This window comes from Arachis ipaensis, chromosome B10 (genome assembly GCF_059453495.1).
Source record: "Arachis ipaensis isolate K30076 ecotype BB chromosome B10, ASM5945349v1, whole genome shotgun sequence".
NCBI classification, from domain to species: Eukaryota; Viridiplantae; Streptophyta; class Magnoliopsida; order Fabales; family Fabaceae; genus Arachis; species Arachis ipaensis.
In genome coordinates this window covers 63,708,720-63,725,497 of record NC_142435.1, presented here as the reverse complement: position 1 = coordinate 63,725,497, position 16,778 = coordinate 63,708,720, and positions in this window count along the sequence as shown.

Here is a 16,778-nt window from a genome sequence, read left to right as displayed (position 1 = left end):
TAGTTTAATTAGTTTGATGTGGTGTCATTTTCTTTTGTTTACTGAATGTATAAAATAAACAGTGCATATTTGAAGTTAAAATTTATGAATGTTGGCTCTTGAAAGAATAAGGAAAAAGGAAAAGTATTATTGGTAACCTGAAAAATCCATAAATTGATCCTTGAAGCAAGAAAAAGCAGTAAAAAGCAAAAGAAAAAGCATGTTGCAAAAAAAAATTATATGCATGCAAGAAAGAAAAAAAATGGCGAAAGAAAAAAAATAATAATAATAAAAAAATCCATTACTACCCAAAAAATGCAGGAAATGGAGGGCAGATTAAAAAAGCCAGTAACCCGTTAAACCAAAAGGCAAGGATAAAAGGATCCAAGGCTTTGAGTATCAGTGGATAGGAGGGCCCAAAGAAATAAAATCCTGGCCTAAACGGCTAAACTAAGCTGTCCCTAACCATGCGCTTGTGGCGTGAAGGTGTCAAGTGAAAAGCTTGAGACTGAGCGGTTAAAGTCGTGGTCCAAAGCGAAAAGAGTGTGCTTAAGAACTCTGGACACCTCTATCTGGGGTCTTTAGCAAAGTTGAGTCACAATCTGAAAAGGTTCACCCAGGTAAAGTGTCTGTGGCATGAATATATTCGGTGGTAATACTGGAAAACATAGTACTTAGGTTCACGGCCAAGATTCTGAAAGCTGTGTTCAAGAATCAAAATAAGCTTAACTAGGAGAGTCAATAATATCATCTGAATTCTAAGTTCCTAAAGATGCCCACATCTCTGAGTTTCAATGGATAGTGAGATGCCAAAAATGTTCAGAAGCAAAAAGCTACTAAGTCCCGCTCATCTGATTTTAACTAAGCTTCATTTGAAACTTAGAAATTTATTGTATCTTAATTTTCTTTTTATCCTACTGTGTTTTTAGTTTCTTGGGGACAAGCAACAGTTTAAGTTTGGTGTTGTGATGAGCAGATATTTTATACGCCTTTTGACATCATTTTCATATAGTTTTTAGTAGTTTCTATTTAGTTTTTATTAAGATTTTATAGGTTTTAGTGTTAAAATCACATTTTTGGATTCTACTATGAGTTTGTATTTTTGGGAAATTTCAGGTATTTTCTTGCTGAAATTGAGGAGCTGGAGCAGAAGTCTAATTCAGAGACAGAGAAAGCACTGCAGATGCTGTCCAAATCTGACATGCCTGCATTCGGAAGAGCTTTTCTGGAGCTACAGAAGTCCAAATGGAGCGCTCTCAATGGCTATAGAAATCTGACTTCCAGACCTTTCCAGCAATATATAATTGTCCATACTTTTCTTCGTATTAGAAGGCCCAAAACTGGCGTCCAACGCCAGCTTCCTACCCCCTTCCAGACGTCCAGCGCCCAAAGAGCAGAGCCCAACGTCCAATGGCCCAAAAAGGGCCCCTGGCTTGCATTCCATGGCTAAGAGACCTCAATGTACGTGTATCTCATCAAATCTCAGCCTAAACACTCACCAAGTGGGCCTTAGAAGTGGATTTTAGTACTAAATAGACTGTTTAACCCTTACTAGTCATCTGATTAGTATTTAAAGGATTGACTTTATGTAACTCAGAGTCTTTAGACCACTTTTCATCACTCTTCGATTCAGGAGAGCTCCATACACGTTTTTATCTTTGTTTTATTTTCAGTATGAGTTTCTAAACCTCCTAGGTTGACGGGAGGAGCTCTGCTGAGTCCTATGAATTAATTAAAGTACTATTTCTTCTTCTTCAATCCGTGTCTGATCTATCTCTAAGATGTATATCCCGATCTTCATCGTGATGAACAAGATGATCTGACAAATTGGCTCTGTTCATCACATTAAGACGAATGTAACTAACAAACACCCGCATCTACTTGAGTTCATGTGAATACTTGGCCGGAAAGCACGAGCCAACAGTTATGGATTTACATCTCTCAGACGGTTAATCCACGATTTTGTTGGGGACTTCTCGAGACACCAGTTTAGCCAATTTTCTGGGGAGATTAAGGTCTCCGTGGTATAGGCTAGATTCACGAAGCAGTGTTCTCTGATCCGAAAGATTCTACCTTTTCTGTAGAGTTTTGAGTAGGATCACCAAGAGAATGGATTGCTATGTGCTTCATCCTCCATTGGATTGAATATCAATGGCCTTAATTTTCATTATGTAGCAGAGGAGATCACGAACTGTTGGCATGGCTTTGATCACTTACAGCCTACCATAGAAGAAGATCATTCACAAGCAAAGAAGACAGTAGTACCAGAGTTACTTCAGAATAACGAAGCAACTTCGACCCTGAATCGCTCAAGTATTACTTGGACGACCCAGTGCACTTGCTGGTACTACTGCTGTTGTATGAAATAGTGTGGGTTTTGTATACAAGCGCAACCAAACACAAAGAAGAAACTCAAAGAATTCAAAGAACACAAGAACATGCAAAAGACACCAAACTTAAAAATTTTGAAAACCAAGGACAAAATTTTCAAAAAAATAAAGAAAATACCAAACTTAAAGATGGACACAAGAATCAAATAAAAGAAACTCTTTTTGAAAATTTTTTAGACAAAGGACTCAAAAAAATCGAAAATTCAACAAGAACAAAAACAAAAGACTCAAACCAAAAACAAAGATTAAACAGAGAAAAGAAAAAAATTTTGAAAAAGTTTTTGATTTTTTTCGAAAATAAAGAAGAAGAAAATAAAAAATAAAAGCTAACCAAATTAAAGACAATACCTGATCTAGGGACAAGATAATCCGTCAGTTGTCCAAACTCGAACAATCCCCGGTAACGGCACCAAAAACATGGTGCATGAATCCCCATGCTTCGTACAGCTGAACCAGCAAGTGCACTGGGTCGTCCAAGTAATACCTGAGCGAGTCAGGGTCGATCCACGAGGATTGTGGTTTGAAGCAAGCTATGGTTATCTTGCAGATCCTAGTAATGCAGATAGAAGAGTTATTGGTTTGAATTTGGTTTGAAGTTGTGTAAACTATGGTAAGAAGGTGGTTAAGACTTGGAGTTGCTTTGTCCTTCTGGATTAACTCTGGTATTACTGTCTTCTTCAACTGTGAATGATTTCTTCTATGCCAGGCTGTATGTGATCAACGCCGTATGGCCACGGTCATTAATCTCCACTGCTTCAGATCAAACACCGGGTCAGCGGTCATTCAATCTGAACAAGGGCGAAGCTCTTACAGTCTATTCTCTTTAATGATCCTACTCAAAATGTCACAGACAAGGTCTAATCTTCCAGATCAGAGAATGTTGCATCTTTGGGTTCTAGTCTCTAAGAGATGTATAATCAAGCTGGCAGTTCGATGCTTTCCAGTCACGTATTCACACGAACCCTAGAAGACAAGGGTGGTTGTTAGGCATGCGGTCTTAGTATGAAGAACGGAGCTAATTGTCACTGATTATCCCATTCATCAAGTTGAAGAACGAATATACATCTTAGAATTGAATCAAACACGGATTGAAGAGAAATAGTAATACTTTTATTAATTCATATAACTCAGCAGGGCTCCTCCTCTCAACCTAGGAGGTTTAGAAAATCATAATGATAGGAAAAAACAATGATACACAAAAAATATGGCATAAAGTGTCTGCATCCCCCTAATGAGAGGTGTAAAAGTTCTTTAAATACTAAACTAATGACTAGGGATTACATAAAAAAGGGTAAAACAGTCTTTTAGTGCTAAAATCTACTTTTGGGCCCAAGATAAGATCAAAACCAGTCATTGACAAACATGATCATCAACCTACAGAAAACATAAAATAACAATGGAAAATAGAAATTAACATAGATAAGTAAAATTGGGTTGCCTCCCAACAAGCGCTTCTTTAATGTCAGTAGCTTGACAGTGGGCTCTCATGGAGCCTCACAGATACTCAGAGCATGATGATGGCCTCTTAACACCAAACTTAGAGTTTGGTTGTGGCCTTCCAACACCAAACTTAGAGTTTGAATGTGGGGGTTTGATGAGCGGATATTTTATACGCTTTTTGGAGTTAATTTCATATAGTTTTTAGTATGTTTTAGTTAGTTGTTAGTTTATTTTCATTAGTTTTTAGGAAAAATTCATAATTCTGGACTTTACTATGAGTTGTGTGTTTTTCTGTAATTTCAGGTATTTTTCTGGCTGAAATTGAAGGAGCTGAGCAAAAATCTGATTCAGGCTGAAAAAGGACTGCTGATGCTGTTGGATTCTGACCTCCCTGCACTCAAAGTGAATTTTCTGGCGCTACAGAACTCTAAATGGCATGCTTCCAATTGCGTTGGAAAGTAGACTTCCAGGGCTTTCCGGAAATATATAATAGTCCATACTTTGCTCAAGGATAGATGACGTAAATTGGCGTTCAACGCCAGTTCTCTGCCCAATTCTGGCGTCCAGCGCCAGAAAAGGATTAAAAGCTGGAGTTCAACGCCAGAAATGGATCCAAACCTGGCGTTGAACGCCCAAAATGGCCTTATGCACGTAAATTACTTAAATCTCAGCCCCAGCACATACCAAGTGGGCTCCAGAAGTGGATCTCTATACCATCTGCTATAGTTTACTCATTTGCTGTAAACCTAGGCTACTAGTTTAGTATTTAAACAACTTTTAGAAAATTATTTTGTATCTCATGACATTTTAGATCTAAATTTTGTACTCTTTGACAGCATGAGTCTCTAAACTCCATTGTTGGGGGTGAGGAGCTCTGCTATGTCTCGATGAATTAATGCAAGTATTTCTGTTTTCCATTCAAACACGCTTGTTCCTATCTAAGATGTTCATTCGCGCCTAACTGTGATGAAGGTGATGATCTGTGACATTCATCACCTTCCTCAAACCATGAATGTGTGCCTGACAACCACCTCCATTCTATATCTGATTGAATGAATATCTCTGAGATCTCTTAAGTAGAATCTTTGTGGTATAAGCTAGAACTGATGGCGGCATTCATGAGAATCCGAAAAGTCTAAACCTTGTCTGTGGTATTCCGAGTAGGATTCAATGATCGAATGACTGTGACGAGCTTCAAACTCGCGAGTGCTGGGCGTTAGTGATAGACGCAAAAGGATGAAGAACCCTATTCCAGTATGATCGAGAACCGACAGATGATTAGCCGTGCTGTGACAGAGCATGTGAGCATATTCTTCACTGAGAGGATGGGATGTAGCCATTGACGACGGTGATCCCCTACATACAGCTTGCCATAGGAGGACGTGCGTGCGTGAATCAGAAGACAGAAGAAAGCAGAGATTCAGAAGACAAAGCATCTCCAAAACTCCAACGTATTCTCCATTATTGCATAACAAGTAACCTTTAATTTATGTTCTCTTGGTTATTCGCAATTCAACTGATAAACATAATTGATTTCCTGACTAAGAATTACAAGAAAACCACAGCTTGCTTCAAACCAACAATCTTCGTGGGATTTGACCTTTACTCACGTAAGGTATTACTTGGACGACCCAGTGCACTTGCTGGTTAGTGGTACGCGTTGTGAAAAGTGTGATTCACAATTCGTGCACCAAGTTTTTGGCGCCGTTGCCAGGGATTGTTCGTGTTTGGACAACTAACGGTTTATTTTGTTGCTTAGATTAGGAAAAAATTTCTCTTTTTGTTTAGAGTCTCGTATTATTGTCGTGTTAAAACTTTAGAATCCTTATTTTCTTATTAAAATCTTTTTCAAAAATAATTTTTCTATTAAATCCTGTGCCAAACTTTAAGTTTGGTGTTTTCTTGTTGATTTCTCTGTGTTTTTCGAAAATTGTAGTAGTTTTCTAAAAATTTTAAGTTTGGTGTTCTTCCGTCGAGTTCTTGTGTTCTTGTGAATCTTCAAAGTGTTCTTGAGTTTTCCTTGTGTCTTGATCTTAAAATTTTTAAGTTTGGTGTTCCTTAGTGTTTTTCCCTTAAAAATTTTCGAAAACAAGGAGCATTAGATCTAAAAATTTTAAATCTTGTGCTATCTTATTGTTTTTCTCTCTCTTCTTAAAGTTAAAAAAAAAAATATCTTTTCTCTCTATTTTAAAACATCTTTTCAAAATCTATTTCTAAAATTCAGATTTTTATTTAAAAATTTAAAACCTTTTTCGAAATTCATCATATCCTTTTTAAAATCTCCTAACCACTTTCTCTCTCCTCACTTTTTCAAAAATCTTTCACTCATTTTTATTTATTTTATTTTGATTTATTTTGTTTTCGAAATAAATAAATAAATAAATAAATAAATAAAAATATCTTCTCTATTTTACATCATCTCCCTTTCTCTATCATGGACACAAGCGGAAATGAACAGTCCAGGAGGACTCTGGGGTCATATTCTAACCCCTCTACTGCTTCATATGGGAGTAGCATCTGCATACCCTCCATTGGAGTCAGTAGCTTTGAGTTGAATCCTCAGCTCATTATCATGGTGCAGCAAAGTTGCCAGTATTCCGGTCTTCTACAGGAAGAACCTACAGAGTTTCTGGCACAGTTTCTACAGATTGCTGACACAGTACATGATAAAGAAATAGATCAGGATGTCTACAGACTATTACTGTTTCCATTTGCTGTAAAAGATCAAGCTAAGAGGTGGTTGAATAACCAACCTAAGGCCAGCATAAGGACATGAAAACAGCTGACAGAAAAATTCCTGAATCAATACTTTCCCGCAAAACGGATGACACAGCTAAGGCTGGACATCCAAGGCTTTAAACAAGGAGATAATGAATCTCTTTATGATGCCTGGGAGAGATACAAAGAGATGCTACGAAAACGCCCCTCTAAAATGTTTTCAGAGTGGGTTCAGTTAGACATCTTCTACTATGGGCTTGCAGAAGGAGCTCAGATGTCTCATGATTACTCAGCTGGTGGATCTATCCACATGAGAAAGACAATTGAAGAAGCCCAAAAGCTCATTGATACAGTTGCCAGGAATCAGCATCTGTACCTAAGCAGTGACCCTTCCATGAAAGAAGAGGTCAAAACAGCAACTGCTGAACTCAATCCTGTAAAACAAGCTGTTGAATTTAATCAGTAATTGGACTTTCTAACAAAGCAGTTAGCCGAATTCAAAGATAGACTACAAGAGACAAGGATGACTAATATACATATGGACGAACAGTTTAAGCAAACAAAGCAGCAGCTGTCAAGGCAAATAGCAGAAGAATGCTAAGCAGTTCGACTAAGAAGTGGGAAAACATTAAATACCCCACCTCAAGGCAGCAAAAAGCTAAGAAATGAGCAAACCACCCAAAATTCACCTGAGGACAGTAAGAGCCCAGGGAAAAGTAATTCTGGAACTAAAGCGCCAGAAAATTGGCGGAAGGCTGGCGCTGAACGCCCAGACCATGCTCAGGACTGGCGTTCAACGCCAGAAATGGGCAAGGATCTGGCGTTGAACGCCCAAAATGGGCAAGATCTGGCGCTGAACGCCCAAAATGGGCACAATTCTGGCGTTCAAACACCAGGAGCAGACAAGGAGCTGGTGTCCAGTTTCACTCCAGTTTCTAACTCTGGCACTCAATTGCCAGTGAGGGATCAGACACACACAAATGCTGATAACAACCCCTCTAAAAAGGCTTCTTCAACCACTTCTGTAGGCAATAAACCTACAGCAACTAAGGTTGAAGAATATAAAGCCAAGATACCTTATCCTCAAAAACTCCGGAAAGAGGAGTAGGATAAGCAGTTTGCTCGCTTCGCAGATTACCTTAGGACTCTTGAAATAAAGATTCCATTTGCAGAAGCACTTGAGCAAATACCTTCTTATGCCAAGTTCATGAAAGAGATCTTGAGTCATAAAAAGGATTGGAGAGAAACAGAAAGAGTTCTCCTCACTGAAGAATGCAGTGCAGTTATTCTGAAAAGCTTTCCAGAGAAGCTCAAAGACCCTTGGAGTTTTCTGATACCATGCATATTAGAAGGTCAATGCACCAAGACAGCCTTATGCGATCTTGGGGCAAGCATCAACCTAATACCTGCATCCACTATCAGAAAGCTTGGCTTGACTGAAGAAGTTAAACCAACCAGGATATGTCTCCAACTTGCTGATGGCTCCACTAAATATCCATCAGGCGTGATTGAAGACATGATTGTCAGAGTTGGGCCATTCGCCTTTCCCACTGACTTTGTTGTGTTGGAAATGGAGGAGCACAAGAGTGCTACTCTCATTCTAGGAAGACCCTTCCTAGCAACTGGACGATCCCTCATTGACGTCCAACAGGGGGAAATAACCCTGAGAGTCAATGATGATGAGTTTAACTTGAACGCTGTCAAAGCCATGTAGCATCCAGACACATCAAAAGACTGCATGAAAGTTGATCTTATTGACTCTTTGGTAGAAGAGAACAACATGGATGAGAGTCTTAAATCAGAGTTGGAGAACATCTTTAAAGATGTTCAGCCTGATTTAGAGGATTCAGAGGACATGAAAGAGCCTCTGAAATTTCTTCTGAAAGAGGAAAAACCTCCTAAACCGAGCTCAAGCCATTACCACCATCCTTGAAATATGCGTTTCTGGGAGAAGGTGACACTTTTCCAGTGATCATAAGCTCTACTTTAAATTCACAGGAAGAGGAGGCACTTATTCAAGTGCTAAGGACACACAAGACAGCTCTTGGGTGGTCCATAGGTGACCTTAAGGGCATAAGCCCAGCTAGATGCATGCACAAAATCTTATTGGAGGATAATGCCAAACCAGTGGTTCAACCATAGAGGCGGCTAAATCCAGCCATGAAAGAAGTGGTGCAGAAAGAGGTCACCAAACTACTAGAGGCTGGGATTATTTATCCTATTTCTGATAGCCCCTGGGTGAGTCCTGTCCAAGTCGTCCCAAAAAAGGGAGGCATGACAGTGATTCATAATGAAAAAAATGAACTGGTTCCTACAAGAACAGTTACAGGGTGGCGCATGTGTATTGACTACAGAAGGTTCAATACAGCCACCAGAAAGGATCATTTTCCTTTACCATTCATAGACCAGATGCTAGAAAGACTAGCAGGTCATGATTATTACTGCTTTTTGGACGGCTACTCAGGCTATAACCAGATTGCAGTAGATCCTCAGGATCAAGAGAAAACAGCATTCACATGTCCATCTGGAGTGTTTGCTTATAGAAAGATGCCATTTGGGCTATGTAATGCGCCTGCAACCTTCCAGAGATGCATGCTCTCTATTTTCTCTGATATGGTGGAAAAATTTCTGGAAGTCTTCATGGATGACTTCTCAGTATATGGAGACTCATTCAGCTCCTGTCTTGATCACCTGAAACTTGTTCTGAAAAGATGCCAAGAAACCAACCTAGTTTTAAACTGGAAAAAATGTCACTTCATGGTGACTGAAGGGATTGTTCTTGGGCATAAAATTTCAAACAAGGGAATAGAGGTGGATCAAGCAAAAATAGAGGTAATTGAAAAATTACCACCACCTGCCAATGTTAAGGCAATCAGAAGCTTTCTGGGGCACGCAGGATTCTATAGGAGGTTTATAAAGGATTTTTCAAAAATCGCAAAACCTCTAAGCAATCTGCTAGCTGCGAACATGCCATTTGTGTTTGACACAGAGTGCCTGCAGGCGTTCAAAATGCTGAAAGCTAAGCTGGTCACAGCACCAGTCATTTCTGCACCAGACTGGACATTACCATTTGAGCTAATGTGTGATGCCAGTGATCACGCCATTGGTGCAGTATTGGGACAGAGGCATGACAAGCTTCTGCATGTCATTTATTATGCTAGTCGCGTTTTAAATGATGCCCAGAAAAATTACATAACCACAGAAAAAGAATTACTTGCAGTGGTTTACGCCATTGACAAGTTCAGATCATACTTAGTAGGATCAAAAGTGATTGTGTATACTGATCATGCTGCTCTTAAATATCTACTAACAAAGCAGGATTCAAAACCCAGGCTCATCAGATGGGTGTTGCTTCTGCAAGAGTTTGATATAGAAATAAGAGACAGAAAAGGAACAGAGAACCAAGTAGCTGATCATCTGTCCCAGATAGAGCCAGTAGAAGGGACGCCCCTCCCCTCTCTTGAGATCTCTGAGACGTTTCCGGATGAGCATTTATTTGCCATTCAGGAAGCACCATGGTTTGCCGATATTGCAAACTATAAAGCTGCAAGGTTCATACCCAAGGAGTACAACAGGATACAAAAGAAGAAATTAATTACTGATGCAAAGTACTACTTGTGGGATGAACCCTATCTCTTTAAGAGATGTGCAGACGGAATAATCCGTAGGTGTGTGCCTAGAGAAGAGGCACAGAGGATCCTATGGCATTGCCATGGATCTCAATATGGAGGCCATTTCGGAGGTGAGCGAACAGCAACCAAGGTCCTCCAATGTGGCTTCTATTGGCCCACACTCTATAAAGATTCCCGAGAGTTTGTACGTAACTGTGACAGTTGCCAAAGAGCTGGTAATCTGCCTCATGGTTACGCCGTGCCTCAACAAGGAATCTTGGAAATTGAGTTGTTTGACGTATGGGGAATTGACTTCATGGGAGCTTTCCTGCCATCATACTCAAACACTTATATTCTGGTGGCAGTTGACTATGTGTCAAAATAGGTTGAAGCCATTGCCACACCCACCAATGATACTAAGACAGTGCTAAAGTTCCTCCAGAAATATATCTTTAGCAGGTTTGGTGTCCCTAGAGTACTAATCAGTGATGGGGGCACTCACTTCTGTAATAAACAGCTTTACTCTGCCATGGTTCGGTATGGAATTCGCCACAAGGTAGCTACTCCATATCATCCACAAACTAATGGGCAAGCTGAAGTCTCTAACAGAGAATTAAAGAGAATCCTAGAACGGACAATAAATACCCGTAGAAAGGATTGGGCATGGAGCTTGGATGATGCTCTGTGGGCTTACAGAACAGCATTCAAGACCCCTATAGGGACCTCTCCATACCAACTCATGTATGGTAAGGCATGTCACCTGCCCGTGGAACTGGAATATAAGGCCTACTGGGCAACCAGATTCCTAAACTTTGATGCCAAATTAGCAGGAGAAAAATGATTGCTCCAGCTAAATGAGCTAGAGGAATTCAGATTCACAGCTTTCGAAAATGCCAAGCTTTATAAAGAGAAATAAAAAAAGTGGCATGACAGAAAGCTGTCATCTAGAATCTTTGAACCAGGACAGAAGGTTCTGTTGTTTAACTCTAGACTCAGGCTATTCCCCGGGAAACTGAAATCCCGGTGGAAGGGACCATACGTGATTACAAGTGTATCACCATATGGTTTTGTGGAGTTTCAAGATATTGATTCTGACAAGAAGTTCATTGTTAATGGACAGAGAATCAAGCACTATCTTGAAGGTAACATTGAGCAAGAATGCTCAAGGCTGAAGCTAGATTAAAAGCTCAGCAAGGTCCAGCTAAAGACAATAAAGAAGTGCTTGCTGGGAGGCAACCCAGCCATGGGGCAACAATCCTCTAAGCATTTTGCCCTATTTTTATTTTTATTTTTATTTGTTCACTGACACTAAGGTGAGGAATCATTTATAGAAGACCTCGGCACACAAAACAGAGAAAAAGAGCTCACTGGCAAGAAAACGCCAGTAAAAGTGTATTTTGGGCGTTCAACGCCCAAAATGGGCATCCACTGGGCGTTGAATGCCAGTAATGGTAGCAATCTTGGCATTCAACGCCAGAAATGGGCACCCACTGGGCGTTGAACGCCAGTAATGGCAGCAGCTGGGCGTTGAACGCCCAGGAGAGCAGCAATTGGGCGCTGAACGCCCAAAACAGGCAGTGTTTGGGCGTTCAAACGCCATGATGGCAGGGAGGAGACAAAACTCATTTTTATTCAATTTTTTTTCATTCTAAATCTTGATTTTCATACTTCAATACATGATTTCTTGCATAAACATGTTAAGAACCTTGATTTCTAAATTCCATAATTTCTAAAAACCCTACCCTAAAAATATCAAATGTATTTTAATCCATAAGCACCAGGCCTCTTTGCAAATTCAATCCAACTCTTTTCAAAATTTTTTTACAAAACTATCTTTTCAACTCATCAATATCTTTTTCAAAACCTCCACTTTATCTGTTTCAAAATCTAAATCTATCTTTTTCAAAAATCTTTCATATCCTCTCAATTTTAAACTATATCTTCTCTTATCATATCTTCTATCTTATCTTTTCCAAATAAATCTTTTTATCATATCTTTATCTCTTCTTTTTCGAAAACCTACCCTCCCCCCCTATAAATTTGAGTTCGGCCTTCCTCCTCTCCCATCAACAATTGCACCTAGCTCTCCTTCTATCCCTCTCCTTTCTTTTCTTTTGCTTGAGGACAAGCAAACCTCTAAGTTTGGTGTGTTTATCTGCGATCACTAAGATCATGGCCCCCAAAGAAAAATAACCCACTCCAAGAGGCAAGAAAGAGAGCGTTCCAAAACCACTTTGGAATCAAGGGAAGTTCTTATCTAAAGAACATTCAGACCATTATAACAAAATAATGGGTCTGAGATCAGTGATCCCGGAAGTTAGATTCGATCTGAAAGAAGATGAATATCCGGAGATCCAGGAGCAAATTCGAATCAGGAACTGGGAAGTTCTAGCTAATCCTGAAACGAAGGTGGGAAGGAATATGATCCAGGAGTTCTATGCTAATATATGGCAGACTGACAAGCAAAAACTATCTGGAACTGTCTTCTATGAATATCGGACCATGGTCAGAGGAAAGATTGTTCATACCACCCCTGACAAGATCAGAGAGATCTTAAAGTTACCTCAGCTGAAAGATGATCCAGATTCCTTCAACAGGAGAATGATGAGAACAGACAAGGGTTTGGATAAGATTCTAAAGGACATATGTGTCCCTGAAGCCAGGTGGACCACCAACACAAAGGGTGTCCCAAATCAACTCAAGAGAGAAGATCTCAAACCAGTCGCCAGAGGATGGCTGGACTTCATTGGGCATTCTCTGTTGCCTACTAGCAACCGTTCTGAAGTCACAGTTAAAAGAGCAGTGATGATCCATTGCATCATGATGGGAAAGGAAGTGGAAGTTCATCAACTGATCTCAGCTGAACTCTACAAAATTGCTAACAAAAATTCTAAGGAGGCCAGGTTGGCTTATCCAAGCGTGATATCGTTGCTCTACAAGGATGCTGGAGTAAGGATGGGAATAACTGAGTACATCTCAGTTGAGAAACCAATCACCAAGGCATCAATGGAAAAACAACAAGCGCAGGAGGATCCCACCAAGAAGAAAACGCAGGAATTCCTCCCAGAAATCCCTCAATCTGAATATTGGAAGTATCTTGAGACGTCTATCACCAAGATACGGGAAGCTATGGAGCAACTAATAAAAGAACAGAAGGAACACAGTCAAATTCTTACCTATATGTTTAAAGAACAAGAGGAGCAAGGGCGTGACTTAAGGGACTTGAAGCGCCAGAAGTTATCTCTTGCAGGACCGAGCACCCCAAGGATCAGAGGAACCCCTATTCCCCCAGAATAAAGGTTGTTAAATTCCAATTTTTGCTTTAAATCTGTGATAGTGTCATTAGAAAAGTTCACCTTAGGAGTCATATAGTAGTAATTAGTGTCTATTTTGATCTTATCTCCAATTAAGCTATAGTTTATTTTTCTCATCATCAGCAAACATGAATAAAATAGTAGATCTTTTGAATAAGAGGCAATAAAATTTCGAGTTTTAATAAGAGAAATTCTAATTAGTTACATGTGGTGGCAATACTTTCTGTCTTCTGAATGAATGCTTGAACAGTGCATATGTCTTTTGAATTTGTTGCTTAAGACTGTTAAATATGTTGGCTCTTAAAAAAAATGATGAACATGAGACATGTTATTGATAATTTGAAAAATCATAAAAATGATTCTTGAAGCAAGAAAAAGCAGCAAAAAGAAAAAATAGAAAAAGCCAATAGCCCTTAAAACCAAAAGACAAGGGTAATAAAAAGGATCCCAAGGCTTTGAGCATCAATGGATAGGAGGGCCTAAGGGAATAAAATCCTGGCCTAAGCGGCTAAACCAAGCTGTCCCTAACCATGTGCTTGTGGCGTGAAGGTGTCAAGTGAAAACTTGAGACTGAGCGGTTAAAGTCAAGGTCCAAAGCAGAAAGAAGAGTGTGCTTAAGAACTCTGGACACCTCTAATTGGGGACTTTAGCAAAGCTAAGTCACAATCCTAAGGGTTCACCCAATTATGTGTCTGTGGCATTTATGTATCCAGGGGTACTACTGGAAAACAAAGTGCTTAGGGCCACGGCCAAGACTCATGAAATAGCTGTGTTCAAGAATCATCATACTGAAATAGGAGAATCAATAACACTATCTGAATTCTAAGTTCTTATAGATGCCAATCACTCTGAGCTTCAATGGATAAAGTGAGATGCCAAAACTGTTCGGAAGCAAAAAGCTGCTAGTCCCGCTCATCTAATTAGAATCTGAGCTTCACTCAAAAACTCTGGGATATTATTGCTCCTCAACCTATTAGTCTTCTATTTTATTTGTTTAGTTGCTTGAGGACAAGCAACAGTTTATGTTTGGTGTTGTGATGAGCGGATATTTTATACGCTTTTTGGAGTTAATTTCATATAGTTTTTAGTATGTTTTAGTTAGTTGTTAGTTTATTTTCATTAGTTTTTAGGAAAAATTCATATTTCTGGACTTTACTATGAGTTGTGTGTTTTTCTATAATTTCAAATATTTTTCTGGCTGAAATTGAAGGAGCTGAGCAAAAATCTGATTCAGGCTGAAAAAGGACTGCTGATGCTGTTGGATTCTGACCTCCCTGCACTCAAAGTGGATTTTCTGGAGCTACAGAACTCGAAATGGCGTGCTTCCAAATGCGTTGGAAAGTAGACATCCTGGGACTTCCAGCAATATATAATAGTCCATACTTTGCTCAAGGATAGATGACGTAAACTGGCGTTTAACGCCAGTTCTCTGCCCAATTCTGGCGTCCAGCACCAGAAAAGGATTAAAAGCTGGAGTTCAATGCCAGAAATGGATCCAAACCTGGTGTTGAACGCCCAAAATGGCCTTATGCACGTAAATTACTTAAATCTCAGCCCCAGCACATACCAAGTGGGCCCCAGAAGTGGATCTCTATACCATCTGCTATAGTTTACTCATTTGCTGTAAACCTAGGCTACTAGTTTAGTATTTAAACAACTTTTAGAAAATTATTTTGTATCTCATGATATTTTAGATCTAAATTTTGTACTCTTTGACGGTATGAGTCTCTAAACTTCGTTGTTGGGGGTGAGGAGCTCTGCTATGTCTCGATGAATTAATGCAAGTATTTCTGTTTTCCATTCAAACACGCTTGTTCCTATCTAAGATGTTCATTCGCGCCTAACTGTGATGAAGGTGATGATCCGTGACATTCATCACCTTCCTCAAACTATGAACGTGTGCCTGATAACCATCTCCGTTCTATATCTGATTGAATGAGTATCTCTGAGATCTCTTAAGTAGAATCTTTATGGTATAAGCTAGAACTAATGGCGGCATTCATGAGAATCCGGAAAGTTTAAACCTTGTCTGTGGTATTCCGAGTAGGATTCAATGATCGAATGACTGTGACGAGCTTCAAACTCGCGAGTGCTGGGCGTTAGTGACAGACGCAAAAGGATGAAGAACCCTATTCCAGTATGATCGAGAACCGACAGATGATTAGCCGTGCTGTGACAGAGCATGTGAGCATATTCTTCACTGAGAGGATGGGATGTAGCCATTGACGACGGTGATCCCCTACATACAGCTTGCCATAGGAGGACGTGCGTGCGTGAATCGGAAGACAGAGGAAAGCAGAGATTCAGAAGACAAAGCATCTCCAAAACTCCAACATATTCTCCATTACTGCATAACAAGTAACCTTTAATTTATGTTCTCTTGGTTATTCGCAATTCAACTGATAAACATAATTGATTTCCTGACTAAGAATTACAAGATAACCACAGCTTGCTTCAAACCAACAATCTCTGTGGGATTCGACCCTTACTCACGTAAGGTATTACTTGGACGATCCAGTGCACTTGCTGGTTAGTGGTACGCGTTGTGAAAAGTGTGATTCACAATTCGTGCACCAGGGTTTTATTTGACTCTGTATTGAGAGAAGCCTTTCATGCTTCTTCCTTTTCCTGTCTGCAAACCATGGTGCTTCCTGAATGGCGAAGAGTTGCTCATCCGGAAAGGTTTCAGAGATCTCAGTAGGAGGGTGGGACGCCCCTTCTACTGGTTCTATCCGGGACAGGTGATCAGCTACCTGGTTCTCTGTCCCTTTTCTGTCTCTTATTTCTATATCAAACTCTTGTAGAAGTAACACCCATCTTATGAGTCTGGGTTTTGAATCCTGCCTTGTGAGTAGGTATTTAAGAGCAGCATGGTCAGTATACACAATCACTTTTGAACCTACTAAATAGGATATAAACTTGTCAATGGCATAAACCACTGCAAGTAACTCTTTTTCTGTGGTTGTGTAATTCTTCTGTGCATCATTTAAAACATGGCTAGCATAGTAAATGACGTGCAGAAGCTTGTTATGCCTCTGTCCCAACACTGCACCAATGGCATGGTCACTGGCATCACACATTAGTTCGAATGGTAATGTCCAGTCAGGTGCAGAGATGACTGGTGCTATGACCAGCTTGGCTTTCAGGGTCTCAAACGCCTGCAGACACTCTGTGTCAAACCCAAATGGCGTGTCAGCAGCTAGCAGGTTGCTTAGAGGTTTTGCAATTTTTGAAAAATCCTTTATGAACCTCCTATAGAATCCTGCATGCCCCAGAAAGCTTCTGATTGCCTTAACATTGGCAGGTGGTGGTAATTTCTCAATTAC